Source organism: Cavia porcellus, unplaced genomic scaffold (assembly GCF_034190915.1).
Source record: "Cavia porcellus strain 051 isolate PalLab524CR breed Dunkin Hartley unplaced genomic scaffold, mCavPor4.1 scaffold_66, whole genome shotgun sequence".
In the NCBI taxonomy this organism is placed as follows: domain Eukaryota; kingdom Metazoa; phylum Chordata; class Mammalia; order Rodentia; family Caviidae; genus Cavia; species Cavia porcellus.
Genome location: NW_026947549.1, coordinates 2,875,447 through 2,883,053, shown reverse-complemented (window position 1 = coordinate 2,883,053; position 7,607 = coordinate 2,875,447).

Here is a 7,607-nt window from a genome sequence, read left to right as displayed (position 1 = left end):
ATGGGAGGTCAGGAAACATGCATTGGCAATGTAGGATAGGTTTCTCAAAAACATCGCCGGGTGGTGCGCATTGTAAGGGTTACTAACAGGCCATTCACTAGTAGGATTTAGAAAAACATCACGGGGTAGTGTGAATCGGAGGGCCTGTATTATGATAGGCAGTGAGTGGCAATGTAGGATGGAGAAAAGCTCCACAGGGTTGTCAGAATAGGGAAGTCAGAAAACATGCAATGGCAATGTAGGATAGTTTTTCTGAAAAACATCGAAGGGTGGTGTGCATTGTAAGGGTTTCTAGCAGGCCATTCATTAGTAGGAGTGAGAAAAACATCACGGGGTGGTGTGAATCGGAGGGCCTGAATTAGGATAGGCAGTGAGTGGCAATGAAGCATGGAGGAAAGCACCACAGGTTGGTCAACATGTGAGGGCAGGAAACATGCAGTGGCAATGTAGGATTGGTTTCTGAAAAACAAGGCATGGTGGTACGCATTGTAAGGGTTTCTAGCAGGTCATTCACTAGTAGGCATGAGAAAAACATCACGGGGTGGTGTGAATCGGAGGGCCTGAATTAGGATAGGCAGTGCATGGCAATAAAGTTTGGAGAAAAGCACCGTGGGGTGGTCAACATTGGGAGGTCAGGAAACATGCAGTGGCAATGTAGGATATGTTTCTGAAAAACATCGTGGGGTGGTGCGCATTGTAAGTGTTTCTAACAGGCCATTCACTAGTAGGAGTGAGAAATACATCATGGTGTGGTGTGAATCGGAGGGCCTGAATTAGGATAGGCATTGAGTTGCAATGTAGGATGGAGAAAAGTACCACAGGGTGGTCAGCATGGGGAGGCAAGGAAACATCCAGTGGTAATGTAGGATAGGTTTCTGAATATAAAAGCAGGGTGGTGCACATTGTAAGGGTTTCTAACAGGCCATTCACTAGTAGAAGTGAGAAATACATCATGGTTTGGTGTGAATCGGAGGGACTTAATCAAGATAGGCAGTGAGTGACAATGTAGGATGGAGAAAAGCACGACAGGATGGTGAGCATGGGGAGGTCAGGAAACATGCAATGGCAATGTAGGATAGGTTTCTGAAAAACAAGGCATGGTGGTACGCATTGTAAGGGTTTGTAGCAGGTCATTCACTAGTAGGCATGAGAAAAACATCACGGGGTGGTGTGAATCGGAGGGCCTGAATTAGGATAGGCAGTGCCTGGCAATAAAGATTGGAGAAAAGCACCGTGGGGTGGTCAACATGGGGAGGTCAGGAAACATGCAGTGGCAATGTAGGATGTTTCTGAAAAACATCGTGGGGTGGTGCGCATTGTAAGTGTTTCTAACAGGCCATTCACTAGTAGGAGTGAGAACAACATCACTGGGTGGTGTGAATCAGAATGCCTGAATTAGGATAGGCATTGAGTGGCAATGTAGGACAGAGAAAAGCACCACAAGGTGTTCAGCATGGGGAGGTGAGGAAACATCCAGTGGGATTGTATGATAGTTTTCTGAAAAAAAAAAGCGGGGTGGTGCACATTGTAAGGATTTCTAACAGGCCATTCACTAGTAGGAGTGAGAAAAACACCACGGGGTGGTGTGAATCGGAGGGCCTGAATTAGTATAGGCAATGAGTGACAATGTGGGATGGAGAAAAGCACCACGGGGTGGTCATGATGGGGAGGTCAGGAAACATGCAATGGCAATGTAGGATAGTTTTCTGAAAAACATCACGGGGTGGTGTGCATTGTAAGGATGTCTTACAAGCCATTAACAAGTAGGAGTGAAAAAAACATCACGGTGTAGTGTGAATCGTAAGGCCTGAATTAATATAGGCAGTGAGTGGCTATATAGGATGGAGAAAAGCACCACGGTGTGGTCAGCATGGAGAGTCAGGAAACATGCAATGGCAATATATGATAGGTTTCTGAAAAACATCGCCGGGTTGTGCACCTTGTAAGGCTTTCTAACAGGCCATTCACTAGTACGAATGAAAAAAACATCACGGGGTGGTGTGAATCGGAGAGCCTGAATTAGGATAGGCAGTGAGTGGCAACGTAAAATGGAGAAAAGCACCACGGTGTGGTCAGCATGGGGAGGTCAGGAAGCATGCAGTGTCAATGTAGGATAGGTTTCTGAAAAACTTTGTGGGGTGGTGCGCATTGTAAGGGTTTCTAACAGGCCATTCACTAGCAGGAGTGAGAAAAATATAACGCTGTGGAGTGGATCGGAGGGCCTGAATAAGGAGAGGCATTCAGTGGCAATGTAGGATGGAGAAAAGCACCACGGGGTGGTCAGCATGGGGAGGTCAAGAAACATGCATTGGCAATGTAGGATAGGTTTCTGAAAAACATCGCCGGGGGTGCGCATTGTAAGGGTTACTAACAGGCCATTCACTAGTAGGAGAGAGAAAAACATCACGTAGTGGTGTGAATCGAAGGGCCTGAATTATGATAGGCAGTGAGTGGCAATGTAGGATGGAGAAAAGCACCAAAGTTTGGTGAGCATGGGGAGGTCAGGAAAGATGCAATGGAAATGTAGGATAGTTTTTCTGAAAAACATCGCGGGCTGGTGCGCATGGTAAGGGTTTGTAGCAGGCCATTCACTAGTAGGAGTGAGAAAAACATCAGGGGGTGGTGTGAATCTGAGGGCCTGAATTAGGATAGGCAGTGAGTGGCAATGAAGAATGGAGAAAAGCACCACGGGGTGGTCAACATGGGGAGGTTAGGAAACATGCAGTGGAAATGTAGGATAGGTTTCTGAAAAACATCGTGTGTTAGTGAACATTGTAAGGCTTTCTAACAAGCCATTCAGAAGTAGGAGTGAAAAAAACGTCACGGGGTGGTGTGAATCGGAGTGCTTGAATTAGGATAGGCATTCAGTTGCAATGCAGGATGGAGAAAAGCACCACAGGGGGGTCAGCATGGGGAGGTTTGGAAACATGCAGTGGCAATGTAGGAAAGTTTTCTGAAAAACATCGTGCGGTGGTGCGCATTTTAGGAATTGTAACAAGCCATTCACAAGTAGGAGTGAAAAAAACATAACGGTGTGGTGTGAATTGTAGGGGCTGAATTAGGATAGGCTGTGAGTGCCAATGTAGGATGGAGAAAAAAACCACGGGTTTGTCAGCATGGGGATGCAAGGAAACATGCAGTGGAAATGTAGAATAGGTTTCTGATAAACATCGCTGTGTGGTGCGCATGTAAGGGTTTCTAACAGGCCTTTCACTAGTAGGAATGAGAAAAACATCACGGGGTGGTGTGAATCGGAGGGCCTGAATTAGGAAAGGCAGTGAGTGGCAACGTAGGATGGAGAAAAGCACGACGGGGTGGTCATCATGGGGAGGTGAGGAAACATGCAGTGGCAATGTAGAATAGGTTTCTGAAAATCATCACGGGGTGCTGCACATTGTAAGGGTTTCTCCAGGCCATTCACTAGTAGGAGTGAGAAAAACATCACGGGGTGGTGTGAATCGGAGGGCCTGAATTATGATAGGCAGTGAGTGGCAATGTAGGATGGAGAAAAGCACCAAGGGGTGGTCAGCATGATGAGGTCCAGAAACATGCAATGGCAATGTAGGATAGTTTTTCTGAAATACATCGCGGGGTGGTGCGCATTTTAAGGGCTTGTAGCAGGCCATTCACTAGTAGGAGTGAGAAAAACATCACGGGGTGGTGTGAATCGGAGGGCCTGAATTAGGATAGGCAGTGAGTGGCAATGAAGAATTGAGAAAAGCACCACGGGGTCGTCAACATGGGAAGGTAGGAAACATGCAGTGGCAATATAGGATAGGTTTCTGAAAAACATCGCGGGGTGGTGTGCATTTTAAGCATTTCTAACAAGCCATTCACAAGTAGGAGTGAAAAAAACATCACGGTGTGGTGTGAATCATAGGGGCTGAATTAGGATAGGCTGTGAGTGGCAATGCAGGATGGATAAAAAAACCACGGGTTTGTCCGCATGGGGAGGCACTGAAACATGCAGTGGCAATGTAGCATAGGTTTCTGATAAACATCGCTGGGTGGTGCGCATTGTAAGGATTTCTAACAGGCCATGCACTATTAGGAGTGAGAAAAACATCACGGGGTGGTGTGAATCAGAGGGCCTGAATTAGGATAGGCAGTGAGTGGCACTGTAGCATGGAGAAAAGCACGACGGATTGGTCAACATGGGGAGCTCAGGAAACATGAAGTGGCAATGTAGGACAGTTTTCTGAGAAACATCGCGGGGTGTTGCGCATTGTAAGGCTTTCTAACAGGCCATTCACTAGTAGGAGTGAGAAAAATATAACGGGGTGGTGTGAATCGGAGGGCCTGAGTCAGGAAAGGAATTGAGTTTCAATGTAGGATGGAGAAAAGCACCACCGAGGGGTCAGCATCGGGAGGTCAGGAAAGATGCAATGGCAATATAGGATAGATTTTCTGAAAAATATCACGGGGTGGTGCCCATTGTAAGGGTTTGTAGCATGCCAGTCACTAGTAGGAGTGAGAAAAACATCACGGAGTGGTGTGAATCGGAGGGCATGAATTAGGATAGGCAGGGAGTGGCAATGCAGAATGGAGAAAAGCCCCATGGGGTGGTCAACATGGGGAGGTCAGGAAACATGCAATGGCAATGTAGGATAGGTTTCTGAAAGACATCGCTGGGTTGGTGGGCATTGTAAGGGTTTCCAACAGGCCATTCACTAGTAGGAGTGAGAAAAACATCACGGTGTGGTGTGAATCAGAGGGCCTGAATTAGGATAGGCAGTGAGGAGCAATGTAGGATTGAGAAAAGCACCACGGGGTGGTCATCATGGGGGGTCAGGAAACATGCATTGGCAATGTAGGATAGTTTTCTGAAAAACAACACGGGGTGGTGCGCATTGTAAGGATTTCTAACAAGCCATTCACTAGTAGGAGTTAGAACAACATCACGGGGTGGTGTGAATCGGAAGGTCTGAATTAGGATAGGCATTGAGTGGCAATGTAGGATGGAGAAAAGCACCACAGGGTGGTCAGCATAGGGAGGTGAGGAAACAGACAGTGGCAATGTAGGATAGGTTTCTGAAAATAAAAGCAGGGTGGAGCGCATTGTAAGGGTTTCTAACAGGCCATGCACTAGTAGGAATGAGAAAAACATCCCGGGGTGGTGTGAATCGGAGGGTCTGAATTAGGATAGGCAGTGAGTGGCAATGTAAGATGGAGAAAAGCACTACGGATTGGTCAACATTGGGAGGTCAGGAAACATGCAGTGCCAATGTAGGACAGGTTTCTGAAAGACAACGCGGACTGGTGTGCATTGTATGGCTTTCTAACAGGCCATTCGCTAGTAGGAGTGAAAATACATCATGGTGTGGTGTGAATCGTAGGGCCGGAATTAGGATAGGCATTGAGTTGCAAAGCAGGATGGAGAAAAGCACCACAGGGTGGTCAGCATGGGAGGTCAGGAAACATGCATTGGCAATGTAGGATAGGTTTCTCAAAAACATCGCCGGGTGGTGCGCATTGTAAGGGTTACTAACAGGCCATTCACTAGTAGGATTTAGAAAAACATCACGGGGTAGTGTGAATCGGAGGGCCTGTATTATGATAGGCAGTGAGTGGCAATGTAGGATGGAGAAAAGCTCCACAGGGTTGTCAGAATAGGGAAGTCAGAAAACATGCAATGGCAATGTAGGATAGTTTTTCTGAAAAACATCGAAGGGTGGTGTGCATTGTAAGGGTTTCTAGCAGGCCATTCATTAGTAGGAGTGAGAAAAACATCACGGGGTGGTGTGAATCGGAGGGCCTGAATTAGGATAGGCAGTGAGTGGCAATGAAGCATGGAGGAAAGCACCACAGGTTGGTCAACATGTGAGGGCAGGAAACATGCAGTGGCAATGTAGGATTGGTTTCTGAAAAACAAGGCATGGTGGTACGCATTGTAAGGGTTTCTAGCAGGTCATTCACTAGTAGGCATGAGAAAAACATCACGGGGTGGTGTGAATCGGAGGGCCTGAATTAGGATAGGCAGTGCATGGCAATAAAGTTTGGAGAAAAGCACCGTGGGGTGGTCAACATTGGGAGGTCAGGAAACATGCAGTGGCAATGTAGGATATGTTTCTGAAAAACATCGTGGGGTGGTGCGCATTGTAAGTGTTTCTAACAGGCCATTCACTAGTAGGAGTGAGAACAACATCACTGGGTGGTGTGAATCAGAATGCCTGAATTAGGATAGGCATTGAGTGGCAATGTAGGACAGAGAAAATCACCAAAAGGTGTTCAGCATGGGGAGGTGAGGAAACATCCAGTGGGATTGTATGATAGTTTTCTGAAAAAAAAAGCGGGGTGGTGCAAAATGTAAGGATTTCTAACAGGCCATTCACTAGTAGAAGTGAGAAAAACATCACGGGGTGGTGTGAATCGGAGGGCCTGAATTAGGATAGGCAATGAGTGACAATGTGGGATGGAGAAAAACACCACGGGGTGGTCATCATGGGGAGGTCAGGAAACATGCAATGGCAATGTAGGATAGTTTTCTGAAAAACATCACGGGGTGGTGCGCATTGTAAGGGTTTCTAACAGGCCATTCACTAGTAGGAGTGAGAAAAATAAAACGGGGTGATGTGAATCGGAAGGCCTGAATCAGGAGAGGCATTGAGTGGCAATGTAGGATGGAGAAAAGCACCACGGGGTGGTCAGCATGGGGAGGTCAAGAAACATGCATTGGCAATGTAGGATAGGTGTCTGAAAATAAAAGCAGGGTGGTGCGCATTGTAAGGGTTTCTAACAGGCCATTCACTAGTAGGAGTGAGAAAAACATTACGGGGTTGTGTGAATCGGAGGGCCTGAATTATGATAGGCAGTGAGTGGCAATGTAGGATGGAGAAAAGCACCAAGGGGTGGTCAGCATGAGGAGGTCAAGAAACATGCAATGGCAATGTAGGATAGTTTTTCTGAAATACATCGCGGGGTGGTGCGCATTGTAAGGGTTTGTAGCAGGCCATTCACTAGTAGGAGTGAGAAAAACATCACGGGGTGGTGTGAATCGGAGGGCCTGAATTAGGATAGGCAGTGAGTGGCAATGAAGAATTGAGAAAAGCACCACGGGGTGGTCAACATGGGGAGGTAGGAAACATGCAGTGGCAATATAGGATAGGTTTCTGAAAAACATCGTGGGTTGGAGCGCATTGTAAGGCTTTCTAACAAGCCATTCAAAAGTAGGAGTAAAAAAAACGTCACGTGGTGGTGTGAATCAGAGGGCCTGAATGAGGATAGGCATTGAGTTGCAATGTAGGTTGGAGAAGAGCACCACAGGTTGGTCAGCATGGGGAGGTCAGGAAACATGCAGTGGCAATGTAGGATAGTTTTCTGAAAAACATTGCGGGGTGGTGCGCATTTTAAGGATTCCTAACAAGCCATTCACAAGTAGGAGGGAAAAAAACATCACGGTGTGATTTGCATCATATTGGCTGAATTAGGATAGGCTGTGAGTGGCAATGTAGAATGGAGAAAAAAACCACGGGTTTGTCAGCATGTGGAGGCAAGGAAACATGCAGTGGCAATGTAAAATAGGTTTCTGTTAAATATCACTGTGTGGTGCGCATTGTAAGGGGTTCTAACAAACCATTCACTAGTAGGAGTTAGAACAACATCATGGG